Source organism: Rhipicephalus sanguineus, chromosome 7 (genome assembly GCF_013339695.2).
Source record: "Rhipicephalus sanguineus isolate Rsan-2018 chromosome 7, BIME_Rsan_1.4, whole genome shotgun sequence".
NCBI classification, from domain to species: domain Eukaryota; kingdom Metazoa; phylum Arthropoda; class Arachnida; order Ixodida; family Ixodidae; genus Rhipicephalus; species Rhipicephalus sanguineus.
In genome coordinates, this window is record NC_051182.1 from 140,048,754 (window position 1) to 140,064,524 (window position 15,771).

The window sequence follows — 15,771 nt, forward strand, 5'->3', positions numbered from 1 at the left end:
TACTACAGCTTAGACTAAGTAAACTTGTGCCTGATTTTGTTGTATCCGCCGAATTTATAGCAGGAGGGGTTTTCGGTTTCCTGAAGGAAGTTGTGGCGGCTTATAAATTCTTGCGTGCTCGATTTTCTTGTGAATATTTGTCGGAAGTGAAACGAAGGAAGTTGTACAAGGACCTCGTCGATGTACTTCTTCCTGTGCCTCTGTATCGCGCCATGTATAGTGCCAATCCAGGAAGCGATGTTCTGAAGCGTGTAAAACGAATGTATGTTGCTCCAGGAGCCAAGTCCTTTTTTCTTCAGGTTGCACACCGGGACACTAGAGGTTAAAACATGGATAAAGGAAAAGGGAATGTATGTACCTTGGGGTGTGCACTGCTTTATATGTAGAAAGCCTGAGACCATTGAGCATGTCTTTTTAGAATGCTGGGAAGGCGTGTTCTTTTGGGACATACTGCAAAGAACGCTGAAAAAAGACCTTCCCCTAGACCCGCGAGGAATCCGTTTCCTATCTGTGGAAAATGAAGACGGCGTCCCATTTGACGCAGTTATGCTCATGGGATTGCACTGCATATGGAAGGCCTGCATGGCCGCACGTCATGTCGATGTAGATGCAAGGTCGGCACAGGAGTATTAGCGTGAATCAGTGGGCAGGTTCCTGGAAGCACACAAATCTTCGGAGCCGGTACCTGAATGGGTATCGAGGATCGAGCCACTCATGTATATGAAACGATTTTAGCCACCACATTTCAGCCATAGTTTGGCTGATCGTTTTATCCATGCCCACTTTACGCACTTATGTAATATGTATTCTTACGTGTTACCTCTGATTGTGTTTGTGTTCCGATGTGTATGTCAAAGCAGGCAATAAAAAAAAAACAAGGAGAGGAAAGTGATAACAGGCAGCGCAGAATAATAGGTGAGTAAAGAAAGGGAAAAAAAGAACGCTCCCCATCGGGGAATCGAACCCCGGTCTCCCGCGTGACAGGCGGGGATACTGGCCACTATACTAACGGGGAGATGCGCCGGTGGATACAGAGACTGTCACGTTGCGATCAGGTGTGCAAAATGCTGCGCTCAACGTCAGCAGCTTCGGAGGTAGACAAGGAGAGGAAAGTGATAACAGGCAGCGCAGCATAATAGGTGAGTAAAGAAAGGAAAAAAATAAAGAACGCTCCCCATCGGGGAATCGAACCCCGGTCTCCCGCGTGACAGGCGGGGATACTGGCCACTATACTAACGAGGAGATGCCGCCGGTGGATACAGAGACTGTCACGTTGCGATCAGGTGTGCAAAATGCTGCGCTCAACGTCAGCAGCTTCGGAGGTAGACAAGGAGAGGAAAGTGATAACAGGCAGCGCAGCATAATAGGTGAGTAAAGAAAGGAAAAAAATAAAGAACGCTCCCCATCGGGGAATCGAACCCCGGTCTCCCGCGTGACAGGCGGGGATACTGGCCACTATACTAACGGGGAGATGCGCCGGTGGATACAGAGACTGTCACGTTGCGATCAGGTGTGCAAAATGCTGCGCTCAACGTCAGCAGCTTCGGAGGTAGACAAGGAGAGGAAAGTGATAACAGGCAGCGCAGCATAATAGGTGAGTAAAGAAAGGAAAAAAAAAAGAACGCTCCCCGTCGGGGAATCGAACCCCGGTCTCCTGCGTGACAGGCGGGGATACTGGCCACTATTTTTTTTCTTTATTGCTTGCTTAGCAAACAAAGTACAACTCAACATATAAAAATACATTGCAGTGTCACATATAAAAGTGCTGCCCCACCTTTCAGCACATGGGAGTTAAAAAGGCAGACGCTTCATGCCAACCAATTCAACCAAACAGGGGAACCACTCTGGCTTATCATTTTGTGCCTCGTATGCAGTCATCAAATATTGTACACTTTCAATGAAATACTCTCGAGCAGGCCGGGGATTCACGTCTACGTTTCGCACTGCCATCCGTGTTCTCCACACACTGTGAAGAACCAGTGCCATGAACATATCGTAGGGCACACCCCATACGCTTATGACAGACAGAAAACGAATGCCATACGGTGTAACGGGCAGTTCTTTCTTCAAGGTCCTTTGAAGGATGTCCCAGAGAAAGACTGCATCAGTACAGTCAAGAAAAATGTGGTCAACTGTCTCAGGTTTTCTGCAGATAATACAGTCTACTGACCAAGGGACAAATATTCCTTTTTCACGGAGTCAAGGTAATGTAGGGAGTGTGCCACTATGAAGTTTGAAAAAGAATGTATTAACTGAGGGCCGAACTGGCATCTTTTTACTCTCTTTAAGACGTCATCCCCTGGCCCATTGGGGTACAATGTTCTATACAGAGGCTTTGGCAACATGATCTCTACAAGGTCCTTGTACAGTCTCTTTCACGACACCTTAGAGAGATACTCCATCGAAAATCGCACTCTCAAAATTTCCAAAGCCGCAATCACTTCTTGCACGTAACCCCTAGGTCGCCTTGTCGCCCCGTTGACTGTGGTTACAATAAAATCAGGCAAAAATTTGGACAACCGCACATGTATCACCGTTCTCAAAAAACAATCACCTTGATCTCGTAAAAAAATAAACCTAGCCACTATCTGCCTCAGGAACAAGTGTACAAGACCTAGCCCCCCACTTTGCACAGAACGGAACAGATTTGTGCGACTTGTCCTCTCCCACGTCGAAGCCCAGATAAAGACTGCCAACACTCTGTGGAGCTTTTGTACAGCAACGCGTGACATAAATAACACTTGTAAAACATACCACACTCGTGAAATAAGAAATATGTTGCTGACTGTTGACCTCGTAAAAATGGAAAAGTCTCGCCCACCCCACTTTTTCGTCTTGATTTTTAGCTGTTCCGTTTCTTCTCTCCAATATTCTGTTGTGTCCCTGTAGTGTTGGAGAGGTACACCTAAGTACTTGTCAGATGTGACCTTCCACGTAATGTTTTCATATAATGATGGTGTGCTGTGTCAGTTTCCATGCCATATTCCAAGACACTTACTCCAATTTACTTTACTATCCGTGCACTCACAGAAGGACTTCACGTCGTTTAGTGCTGCTCTGACACTCTCCCGGTCTTGGCAGAACACAGCAATATCGTCCGCGTAACTCAGCATTTTGACCTCCGCGGACATCAAGCGAAACCCTCGCACCTGGTCATTCTGTAGCACTTTCTGACATAGAGGTTCTAAATAGATAGCAAAAAGCAGTGCAGACGCAGGACATCCTTGTTTTACGCTCGATAAGACTTGTATATTCTCGCTAAGCTGTTTGTTTATCACAATCCTCGTAGTGCACCCCGTGTACGCCATTCGTACCCCTTCTAGCACCACAGTTCCTATGTTGACGTAGTCAAGAATGTTCAAGAGTACATCGTGGTTCACGCGATCAAACGCCTTCTCGAGATCAATTTGTAGCATAGCTACTCGAGACTCAAACTCATCACAGCATTCTAAAATATTTCTTGCAATGTGAATATTCGTCGTAATCGCTCTGCCTTTTATGCCACAAGTCTGATGAGGTCCGACTATTTCTTTAATCACAGTTTGGATCCGCCTGGCTAACACGCCCATGAATATTTTGTAGTCAACATTCGCTAAGGTTATTGGTCTGTACCGACTTGACAGACAGCTGTTTCGTAGGGTCGTCACTTTTCGGGATTAACACTATGTGCGTTCTTCTGAAGGATGTTGGTAGTTCTTTCTTTTCGTATGCTTCACCTAGCATATTCCGCAGGGCTTCTGCCACAAGACTTTTAAATTTCTTATAGAATGCAACACCTAGTCCATCTGGGCCCGGCGTCTTTCCGTTGTTCATTTTTTCAATGGTCATTTCAATTTCTCTGACAGAGATGGGTGCTTCTAATCTAGCTTTCGCGTCGTCATCAATCTTCGGCATAAGTGACAAGAAATGCCGAACGTACGTGCTTCCGTCCTGTTTTAAGCCCCCCAGCAACTGTTGGAAATATTCCACAAACGCATGCTCAATCTGCGTTTTATCTTTTGTAACTTCATTTTTGTATTCTATCGCCCGGATTTCATTTCTTGTCGCGTAGCTCTTTTCATCTGCTACTGCACGTTTCGTAGGAACCTCGCCACACCAGAGTCTTTCTGCGCGTGCGCGTACTACTGCTCCTCTGTTCTTTCCACATCTGCAGCCTCTAATTTTTGTTTCACTTCTTTGATTTCTTTGCTGCGCATGCCAGGTTGCGTGCACTCTTGACAGAGCAAAAAATCGAGTTCGCACTGTAGTTGCCTTTCTTCTTTCAATTTGGTGTGCTTTATTGAAGCTGACCTTCCAATCGCATCTATTTTTACTTTTTCCTTGAAACACTCCCATGCGTGAATTAGACTGGTTGTGTTGCCCTCGACCACTTCTTTTACTTCCTTCTCTATGTTTTCCACAAACTTTTCATCCTCAAGTAACTTATTGTTCAACTTCCAGAGGTCCCAATTAAATTTGGGCTTTTCTTTTTTATTAATGGTGAACATGACTAGACTGTGGTCACTAAATGAGACATTCTTCACAGCGTAGTCTTGGCACAGGGGAAGCAATGACGTAGACACATAGGCTCTGTCGAGCCTGGCCTGACTATTGAACTGGTAATGTGTGTAGTTGGTAGCCTGCGATAGCACATATCCCACGTCTTCCAAATCTCGCTCACGAACCATCGAATCCAAAAACAAGGCACTAGAGTCATGTATAGGCGTTTTACATGCCCTGTCTTCGGCATTACATACACAATTGAAATCGCCTAGAATTATTGCTGTCTTATCACTCGATAGATGCACTTCAAGACTTTCAAAGAACGTTTTCCTATCATGCTGTCTATTTGGCGCATATACGCAAACAACGCGCCAACTCACACCCGAAAAAAGAAAATCACATGCTATTAATCGTCCTTCATTATCAGTTTGTACGCTTTCTTCAACAAGACCAATTGTGTTCTTTATAAAGAGAAGACATCCACCTGATATACCTAAAGAATGACTTACACATATATTGTAGCTAGAGCGGAAAGTCGAAAATATAGTATCCATCTGCTCTTCAGATTCAATTTTTGTTTCTTGCACGGCGGCAATATCAACGTCATTTTCAAGAAACAAACGACGTAACTGATACTGCCGCCTCCTAGAACGTAAGCCTCTAACGTTAAATGTAGCGACACGTAAGGCTGCTTCTATTTTGTAAGCCATGCTTTTATCTTTTTGAGCGTGCGAAAAACAGAGTGCCTACTTCAGGTGAACGCTTGTAAAAAAAACAGCTGCAAAATTTTCACACCAGGCTCACAACATTTTACAGGCATATTGCTGGGCAAACAATGCTCACTTACGGGTTACTTTCTGTCCGGAAAAAAGCACAAGAGTCTCAAGTCCCAGATGGCGTATGCTGCGGAAGCTGCTTGGCCTCCGCCCATGAGTTGGCCTGGAAGTTCGGCCGTGGCCTCAAAGTCGGACGCCGAATTCCTGAGGTTTTAGTTGGTGGTTCTCCACCACCACAATCCCCGGAGGAAGTCTCGCCTTCGCCCCCATTGTCTCTCGGTCGCTTTCCAGCTAGTCCACTGCCTGTGTTTTCGCTGACTTCCATGTCGTCTTTCAGTGTCTCGGCGTCACTGGGATCATTTACAGTAGGCAGGTGCTGTTCCGCGTAGACTGATGCTTCTGGCTTCAGTGGCTCTGGCTCAGACGGCTTCTCCACGACCTTTCTGTCTGCTATACCGCTGGGCTCACTTGATTTCGCCAGTTGGGGCGTAACCTGTTCTTTTTTCCCGGTCGTACTTGCTGCTTCTTCAGCTTCATGCTCATCCATGAACAACTCAGTGTGGTCGTTGCCTGTCGCGGGACCTATAACGGTGGCATAAGACAGCGTGCAGTCATTATCCCCATGGCCAAACCTTCGGCAGATACCACGTCGTGGTACACGGCAATCCCGCCGTATGTGCCCCTTTGCTCGGCAACGTAAGCAAACTGGCGCTCTGCCTGCTACAACCACCAAAGCCTCCTCACCGCTTACGTTCACTTGATGAGGCAGGTCATCAATTTTAACGCCCACCTTCAACCGAAGTGTCACAATGCGGGTCGTGGAGCCTTTTTCGGTGATGCCGTTTACACGCCATCGCTCCCTGCTAATGTCAGTCACTTGACCGTACGGCTCGAACGCACGTCGCACATCTTCATCAAGAACGTTGTGCAGCAGCCAGTGCACCTTCATACGCACATCTTGGTTTGTCGGATCTATGACGAGACAACGGCAGTTTTAAAGACGATAGTCTTTCTTGGGGAACTTAAACGCAGAAATTTTGGTCTGTCTTTCTGTCTGTCCTGTTTAGAAAAAATTTATTTACACTATGTACAGAGTATACATCCTGCGTGACATATCAGTGTTCAAGGGACACATTCACATTTTCACAATTGTACATCACAAAAACTAACACTTTCACATAGGGCGAACAGCAGAAGTCTGATCAACATAACAACAAACGAGCATAGCTCACAATTGACACAATAGGGAATAGGGGAGAAGGGTAAATGGGCGGGTGACCATTCTCTTCCATCGTGTACATCACCGTGGTGGTAGATTCACTAGGACATGAGATATCAAGGTGGCGAACACAGATCAAAAGGTCGAGAAGACAAGCACATAAACTCCGAACCGACGGTGCGGCCTAGCACCATGTCGGCCGAAAAATAAGTTGAACTCGATCACGCTCAACGCCGACAAAAGGGCATGACCAATGGCGCAGAAACTCGCGCTCCCCCAAGAAGAAAAGCTCCTCAGAGAGGAACGCGAGGATCTCACGCCTCATGCGCCCCAATATCGGCCATAAAGCACGTCGACGGCAATTCCCAGCGACGGCTTCGCAGCGATTGCGCCAAAGGCTGAACAGGCCGGCAACTAGTAAAAGTGCCGCGAAGTGCCCTCGTGGGAACCCCCCGCCGGACACGAACCCTCGGACACCTTGTCCACGAAAACCAGCATGGACCGCACGCCAAAAAAGTCGGGCGACCACGCATTCGATCGTCGCATGCCGGTTGGTCTCAACCATGACGCAGTTCGGGCAAGTGGCGCTGCGTACCACCTGCCATCGTTGCAGCCGATCTCGAGTGGGGAGCAAGCCCCAGCCCCATCGCCAAACGAAGTCACGAAGGTGACCCGGCAACGCCGCTGCAGTCATGTGCTTCCACGGGCGACTCATTACCGCTTGCCGGTGTCGGGGTACTAAAGGCTGCACTAGGGCGGCCATTGTGTCCACTACTTTCGCTTCGGCTACATCGATCTCGGGACATGTAGTCTCTAGACGGCGGTGGAAGGCTAGGAGGGCACGATACACAGTCGGTAAATGAGAGGACTGCGGACCACAGTTGAAAGGACCAGCGGGCACTAGGACACGTAGGGATGGGCCCAGGTGGTAACGCGCGAGTGTCTGCGCAGGCGTACCATCATTATTTAAAACGCGCAATAAAGTGCGGAGGGACAGGATGGAAGCCGTAACGGCCACGTCGGGGAACGCGAAGCCTCCTCGGCTGCGCGGTTGCGCTAACGTGGGGCGCGATAATAATTCCGTACCACCAGACCAAAAGAACGAGGTGATTAAACGCTGAACTTTCTGTGAAACGCGGAGCGGGGGTTTGACGGTGTGACATAAGTACCAAAATTTGCCGAGGTAAACCGATTGCGACAAGTACCGGCGTTCTAAAAGGGGAAAATCGAAGTGCTTAGCAGCGTCTATGTTTTCTGTTAGAGATTGTATAACAGATGCCCAGATATTTTCGTGTATACCGAAAGCATTATAAGTGACACCTAGTATCTCCATGGTGGGGGACCATTGCAAAGGCAACGTGATGTTAATACGTCCGGCAGGGTTTCCAATGAAGAAATATTGACTTTTTGACAAGTTTAAACGAGCACCGGATATCCCACCGAAATGGGAAAAGGCATTCAGGACGTGCTGCAGTGACTGTTCGTTGTGTATGTACAGAGTAATATCATCGGCATAGGCAGTTACTTTAACTTCAGTGCGGCCAGGAAGGGGTAAGCCACGAATCTGTGGATCTCGTTCGATAGCCTTTAAAAAGGGCTCTAAGGCAAGGACGAATAAGACAGGGGAGAGAGGACAACCCTGACGGACTCCTCGTGTAACCTGGAATGGGCGGCTCTCGCGCGAATCTAGGAAAAGGGTACTCTCGGAGTTAGCGTACATAGCACGAATGAGGCGAATGAACTTGTCAGGAAAACCAAATGATTGTAAGACGTTGAATAAATAGGTATGTTCAACGAAGTCAAAAGCTTTTTCCTGATCTAAGGAAATCCAGTAACCCCTGGGCGCATCGTCCAGTGGTGTACTGTATTATGTCACGCGTGAGCCAGGTATGACTATGAATGTCGCGGCCTGGAATGGAACAGACTTGATGGGGAGCTATTAGCGATGGAAGAGACGGACTGATGCGGCGTACCAGAATGTTAGCCAGGAGTTTGTAATCCGCATTGAGAAGGGTAATGGGGCGCCAATCTTCGGGTCGCATGGATTGGGAGTCTTTCTTGGGTATAAGTTTGATACGGCCGCTACGGAAAGAGTGCGGGAGGGAAAGATCGTGGAAACAGCGCCTGATGACACGTGACATAAATGGGCCAATAATGGGCCAAAACTCGATGTAGAACTCGACGGGGAGGCCATCGGGTCCAGGGGCCGAACCCTTTTTCATTGCATTTAAGGCATCTTTGATTTCAGAATCCGATGGTGGCGATAGGAGAGTGTCAGAATCCGCGTCGGAGTAACGGGGTAAATCTTGTAGGAGGGAGTGCAAAGAACCCCCTGCGGCAGAACTTACGCTAGTAGCTGACTGAGCCATAAATTCAAAGTGGCGCGTGAAAGCCTGGAAGTCGCGTGAGCCAGTAGGGACAGGAGCTATGGGGCTTAGCGTGTGAGCAGGCGAGCCGCACGGACGGATGAGCGCCCGGCGTGCATACCGGAGGACCTCAGGGTGTGCACATGGCGCACGTCTACAGCGCCAAGCTGCCGCTGAGAGTGAAGAGGCGCGCATGATACGCTGGTACCTGTCTACTAGCTCTGCTTGCCATGCACGCATGACGGGAGAGGGGCACGGGTCCCGGTGGGCAATGCGGATTTTCTGCATTAAAACGTTGGCGTCCTGCGTCACACGAGCGCGAAGTGCCCTACCCGACGCACTGCAATGGTGACGCCATTGTTCTTTCAGATGATCCCAGTCAGTGAGATTTGCGCCAATAAGTGATGCGTGTAGTGCTCGGGACAAACCTTGGGCCGCTTGAAAGTCTTGAAGGGACGCGGCAATCCAGACGCCATGGCCTCTGAAGCGCCGGCGTCCCCGCAGGCAGGTGTAAGGTCAGCGAAACCGGGCGGTGGTCACTTATATACACGGGTGTGGGTGGTAGTGACAGCACCTCAACATTGCGTACAAAGGCCATGAGGCCGGGGGATACATATGCTCGATCAAGTCGACTGCTCGACGTCGCGCGACGCCAAGTATAAACATACCTCCCGCCATACGTACGGTCATATACATCTGTCAGTGACAACTGTTGTACTAGACGCTCAAGTTCTTTGGCATTCCAGTTAGACCGGCCTCGACCTGGACCTCGGACGTCAGTGTGGGAGTCTAAGACACAGTTGAAATCTCCTAAAAGTACCAAATGTCGAGAATTTAAAAGGTAAGTGTCGAGGGAGCGAAAAAAAGCGGCAGAGTTTGCGGACACCGCCGGCCCATAGACGCCAACAAATCTGATGCGCAAAGAAAAAAACGTGCAGTCGAACGCCAGCACGCGTCCAAAGGCATCGAAAGTGACATGGTGGTCACGCAGAAGGCTGCGGTTAAAAACAATAACTCCGACGCCGGTCGAACGCGTGCTAGCGAACGAAAAGTAACAATCAATGTTAAATGCGCGTTTGAATGTCAGAACATCTGAGAGTTTGAAAAAGTTAGTCTTCTGTCTGTCTTTCTGTTTGTCGGCACGTCCCTCGATTCAGCCACTCGGCCAAAGTTGAACCACTTGCCCAAGGGCCAGCCATCGTGAACGGCTGAATAGGTTCATACTTGTGTACATTGTTGATCAAAAAGCAAACATTACGCATATCTGAGGCGCAACATCACTAGGTAAGTATTAGGCGGTGTGTTCTTTTAACAGAAAATACATAGATACGCAATTTTAAAGACCTTGATGGTATGCGTTTAACGTTGAGACATTAACGCGTTTATTAAAAGATTGCCACACCTGAAGCGATCAGCGGTCCAAGCCGAGCAAGCGCGAGCGCCAACAACAACCGTCTTCGTCTTTTTCTTTCGCAGGCGTTCTTGTCTGCGCCCTACCATGTTACAAATCACTCCCCCGCGGAAAGGAGCCATCCTGGCGACCTAAGGAACAGGTACAACTGGTGGGTCATAATGCGGCTTCAGTCGATCGACGTGAACAGTCTCGCGGCCGCGACGACGGCGGTCCGTAGATGATTGAACAGGCTCAATCATATAGTTAACTAGGGATGCTTGACGTAGGACGCGGTAGGGGCCTTCGTACTTAGGCAGTAGCTTTGTGGAAAGGCCAGGAGCGGAGGAAGGAACGCGAAGCCACACCAACGTTCCAGGCGAATACGACTGAGGAGGCAGGTTTTCGTCGTGACGGTCCTTCTGGCCCTACTCGCCCTACAATGTTACAGCCCTAGTTTCTTAAGGTGCGCTGAAAATGCGACTGCGCTGAAACTTGTCTTCCTCCGTGCCCTCTGCACAAGCTCATGTTGTGTTTCGGTTTCGGTTCAGTATTGCATTGTACGAATGACAGGGGGCGCCGCTCTGGCATTCCTGTTTTACCCAGGCGACGTGGAAGTAAGAGAGTTTGTGGAGAGTACACGTTGAGTGCGGACGTTTCTTCTCCTTCGGCGCATCGCGCCAAACAGCGTGTTCGGGCTGGCCGGTGTCCCTACGGGTCGCGTTGGTCACCGCCGGTCTTCGCCTGCCGCTGCGCCGGGACTACCAGCCCGCAACACAGCACTCGTGTTTCCCGACGTATTGCCAGATGGCGTCCATATCTCACGCAGCGCCCCTTCTATCGTCTTTAGACGACATTTGCAGCGAAGCACGCAGATACGCGGCCAATTTTTTTAACCTTGATGTCTCCGTGCGCCAGGATCGTCTTGACTGCGTCCATGTTCTTGAAAGTCACCGCCCACACATGGCTCATCCTATACGCCCCCAACGCAGCCACCTCGGGGAGCAATCGCAGGCTTGCCAGAGTGTCACGGAAATCTTCCACTCGATACGGCCGGGCTCGTACGTCAGCGTGCAAAAACACCGTATTTAAAACAATACGCCCTGTAGGAAGGTTTGGCAATACAACTTCATAGTCCTTATCATCTTCAAAAGACCTGTTTCCGCGGCTTAAATGGGCCGCTGTCACCGCTCCGCTGGAGCCAGCCATCGCACGTCCGTTCGCTTCAGCGGCCGGAAGTGGAATCCGATACTGGCCACTATACTAACGAGGAGATGCGCCGGTGGATACAGAGAATGTCACGTTGCGATCAGGTGCGCAAAACGCTGTGCTCAACGTCAGCAGCTTCGGAGGTAGACAAGGAGAGGAAAGTGATAACAGGAAGCGCAGCATAATAGGTGAGTAAAGAAAGCAAAAAAAAAAAGAACGCTCCCCCTCGGGGAATCGAACCCCGGTCTCCCGCGTGACAGGCCGGGATACTGGTGGATACAGAGACTGTCACGTTTAGATCAGGTGTGCAAAATGCTGCGCTCAACGTCAGCAGCTTCGGAGGTAGACAAGGAGAGGAAAGTGATAACAGGAAGCGCAGCATAATAGGTGAGTAAAGAAAGGGAAAAAAAAAAGAACGCTCCCCGTCGGGGAATCGAACCCCGGTCTCCCGCGTGACAGGCGGGGATACTGGCCACTATACTAACGAGGAGATGCGCCGGTGGATACAGAGACTGTCACGTTGCGATCAGGTGTGCAAAATGCTGCGCTCAACGTCAGCAGCTTCGGAGGTAGACAAGGAGAGGAAAGTGATAACAGGAAGCGCAGCATAATAGGTGAGTAAAGAAAGGAAAAAAAAAAAAGAACGCTCCCCGTCGGGGAATCGAACCCCGGTCTCCCGCGTGACAGGCGGGGATACTGGCCACTATACTAACGAGGAGATGCGCCGATGGATACAGAGACTGTCCGTTTAGATCAGGTGTGCAAAATGCTGCGCTCAACGTCAGCAGCTTCGGAGGTAGACAAGGAGAGGAAAGTGATAACAGGAAGCGCAGCATAATAGGTGAGTAAAGAAAGGGAAAAAAAAAAGAACGCTCCCCGTCGGGGAATCGAACCCCGGTCTCCCGCGTGACAGGCGGGGATACTGGCCACTATACTAACGAGGAGATGCGCCGGTGGATACAGAGACTGTCACGTTGCGATCAGGTGTGCAAAATGCTGCGCTCAACGTCAGCAGCTTCGGAGGTAGACAAGGAGAGGAAAGTGATAACAGGAAGCGCAGCATAATAGGTGAGTAAAGAAAGGAAAAAAAAAAGTCACAGTTTCGCCGCATGGGCGAAGCAATGAATGCGATAGCAAGGAACTAATGCTATACGAAGTGAGGCTCGCCAATGGATACTCTCAGTTTGAACAGCGCTTCTGTTGCAAAGGCGGCCGAAGCAGCGAAGGAAACTAGCGTGCTTCAAGTGTCGAGCTGTGACACTTGATAGTTCGCGCTCATCTTCTGTTTGTTCGTTTGGCGGCGTCCCTGAGCTCGAGTGACATTCGTACGCGCCGTAACATGAGCGCGGACATCACGGTGAAAGCGTGAAACATTCCTCTACCCCTCGCCACGAGAAAACCGCGCGAGCAGACAGCGGAACGGCAAGCTTCTCCCATGCGCAAATATAAGAAGAAGCGAGCGAGCTCGCCGACGACTTTTAAATGCGCCCGTCGGGCTCCTAGCGCCACCTCGCTGGTAATGAAGAAACGCTTATTATCGCCTGCTGTCTCCGAGTCCGTCCTGCGCTAAATGGTGTGTATATAACGCTCGCCGTTAGCTACGTGGAGGATCTGCGTTTCGTGGCGTAGTGGATAGCGCCGCTCGCTGCGGAGCAACAGGTCCTTGGTTCGATTCCGCGCTTCGGAAGCATTTTTTCTGAGTTATTTTTCTTTGGGGCCTTTATATATATATACATACTTATACATATACGGTGCATGACGGCGGCGACGGCGACGGCGACGGCAAAATCCAGCCGAGACTGTCCATATAATTGCTATCGCAATAAAAATTGGCCGCGTATCTGCGTGCTTTGCTGCAAATGTCGTCTAAAGACGATAGAAGAGGTGCTGCGTGAGATATGGACGCCATCTGGCAATACGTCCGAAAATATGAGTGCTGTGTTGCGGGCTGGTAGTCCCGGCGCAGCGGCAGGCGAAGACCGGCGGTGACCAACGCGACCGGTGGGGACGCCGGCCAGCCCGAACACGCTGTTTGGCGCGATGCGCCGAAGGAAAAGAAACGTCCGCACTCAACGAGTACTCTCCACAAACCTCTCTTACTTACAAGTCGCCTGGGTTAAAACAGGAATGCCAGAGCGGCGCCCCCTGTCATTCGTACAATGCAATACTGAACCGAAACCGAAACACAACATGAGCTTGTGCAGAGGCACGGAGGAAGACCAAGTTTCAGCGTAGTCGCATTTTCAGCGCACCTTAAGAAACTAGGGTTGTAACATTGTAGGGCGAGTAGGGCCAGAAGGACCGTCACGACGAAAACCTGCCTCCTCAGTCGTATTCGCCTGGAACATTGGTGTGGCTTCGCGTTCCCTCCTCCGCTCCTGGCCTTTCCACAAAGCTACTGCCTAAGTACGAAGGCCCCTACCGCGTCCTACGTCAAGCATCCCCAGTTAACTATATGATTGAGCCTGTTTAATCATCTACGGACCGCCGTCGTCGCGGCCGCGAGACTGTTCACGTCGATCGACTGAAGCCGCATTATGACCCACCAGTTGTACCTGTTCCTTAGGTCGCCAGGATGGCTCCTTTTCCGCGGGGGAGTGATTTGTAACATGGTAGGGCGCAGACAAGAACGCCTGCGAAAGAAGAAGACGAAGACGGTTGTTGTTGGCGCTCGCGCTTGCTCGGCTTGGACCGCTGATCGCTTCAGGTGTGGCAATCTTTTAATAAACGCGTTACTGTCTCAACGTTAAACGCATACCATCAAGGTCTTTAAAATTTCGTATCTTTGTATTTTCTATTAAAGGAACACACCACCTAATACTTATCTAATGATGTTACACCTCAGATATGCGTAATATTTACTTTTTGATCGACAACGTTCACAAGTATGAACAGTCATACCAGTTCAAGATGGGTGGGCGGTAAGCAAGTGGTCAACTTTGGCCGGTTGGCTGAATCGGGTGGCGTGCCGACAACAGAAAGACAGACAGACAGACCAAAATTGCTGCGTTTAAGTTCCCCAAGAAAGACTATCGTCTTTAAAAAGAACGCTCCCCGTCGGGGAATCGAACCCCGGTCTCCCGCGTGACAGGCGGGGATACTGGCCACTATACTGCCACGCCCGCTTCTTCTTTTATTTTGATGTGTTCGAGTTTGACCAGCAAGGACGGTTATCAACGCTCGACGCTGGCCCCGAAGCAGTGTTCGAGAAGCTTCACGATTTTGGTAGATCGTTTGTTAAGATTGCGCGCCGCACGCGAATGTTCCAGCTTTGTCGAGAGATAACACCGCCACCAGCGATATCGCTGGAAAGTTCCATAGCGCATGTATAAAAGCCGACGCACTTGACCGCTGTCAGTTGATCGACGGACGACGCCCTGTTCGCCGCTATCATTGTACAGCGTGTATTGCTGTATTGCTAGTTCTCATTTTCCGGCCAACAAGTTCGGCCAAATAAACAGTTTCATCCTGCAAACGCCGACTGCTGTCTTCGTCGACGTCACGACCACGTGACATCTGTTGAGGTGCTGCTTCATGATCCGGACGCCACCGCGGAGCGCTGACCCAAGCCCAAGCCGCGACGAGGACGACGGCAAGGAAGTCCCGGATCGTCGAACAAGCCGCAGACAGAAGGGACTGCAGCCAGAGCACGGGCTCCTTCCCGAAAAACCCAGGCAGCCGCAGATCTCAACATCGACCACAGCGACGATGACCGACCACGTGCAGCCTGCGCCAATCCTTTTTCGCCAGCCCAAGGAGCCGCCAACCTTCCGCGGATCGTCGTTCGAAGACCCGGAAAGCTGGCTCGAAGCCTACGACCGAGTCGCCCTTTTCAATTCCTGGACCAGTGAAGACAAGCTACAGCATGTCTTCTTCGCCTTGGAGGACGCAGCTAGAACATGGTTCGAGAACCAAGAGCGAACCCTGACAACATGGGACGTTTTTTCGCAGCAGGTTCCTGGCAACATTCACCAGCGTTGTCCGCAAGGAGAGGGCCGAGGCTCTGCTCGAAACCCGCGTGCAGCTGCCAACGAAAACGTGGCACTCTTCACAGAAGAAAGACGAGACTGTTCCGCCACGCAGACCTGAGATGCCCGAGGAGAAGAAAGTTCGCTTCCTCATGCGAGGAATCAAGCAGGAGCTGTTCGCGGGACTAATCAGAAACCCACCCAAGACCATCCAAGAATTCCTCGGGAGGCAACAACAATCGAGAAGACGCTCGAGATGCGCACTCGGCAGTACAATCGCCGCGCATTCCAAGAGAGCGCAGGAGCTCATGCCCTCGGCTCCGACGACTTGCGCGAAACGATCCGAGCCATCGTGCGAGAG

General features: G+C 50.3%; 6 non-coding genes across 6 annotated transcripts; all 6 read right to left on the bottom strand.

The window, feature by feature from the left end:
• Positions 1-943: 943 nt before the first annotated feature.
• Trnad-guc (transfer RNA aspartic acid (anticodon GUC)) lies at positions 944-1,015 on the bottom strand. The gene has a single exon. It is a non-coding gene; the product is annotated as a tRNA-Asp (tRNA).
• A 155-nt stretch (positions 1,016-1,170) lies between these two features.
• Positions 1,171-1,242, bottom strand: Trnad-guc (transfer RNA aspartic acid (anticodon GUC)). Its single transcript has one exon. It is a non-coding gene; the product is annotated as a tRNA-Asp (tRNA).
• A 156-nt stretch (positions 1,243-1,398) lies between these two features.
• Positions 1,399-1,470, bottom strand: Trnad-guc (transfer RNA aspartic acid (anticodon GUC)). Its single transcript has one exon. It is a non-coding gene; the product is annotated as a tRNA-Asp (tRNA).
• Positions 1,471-11,860: 10,390 nt separating this feature from the next.
• Positions 11,861-11,932, bottom strand: Trnad-guc (transfer RNA aspartic acid (anticodon GUC)). Its single transcript has one exon. It is a non-coding gene; the product is annotated as a tRNA-Asp (tRNA).
• A 156-nt stretch (positions 11,933-12,088) lies between these two features.
• Trnad-guc (transfer RNA aspartic acid (anticodon GUC)) lies at positions 12,089-12,160 on the bottom strand. The gene has a single exon. It is a non-coding gene; the product is annotated as a tRNA-Asp (tRNA).
• Positions 12,161-12,314: 154 nt separating this feature from the next.
• On the bottom strand, positions 12,315-12,386 carry Trnad-guc (transfer RNA aspartic acid (anticodon GUC)). The gene has a single exon. It is a non-coding gene; the product is annotated as a tRNA-Asp (tRNA).
• Positions 12,387-15,771: the final 3,385 nt, after the last annotated feature.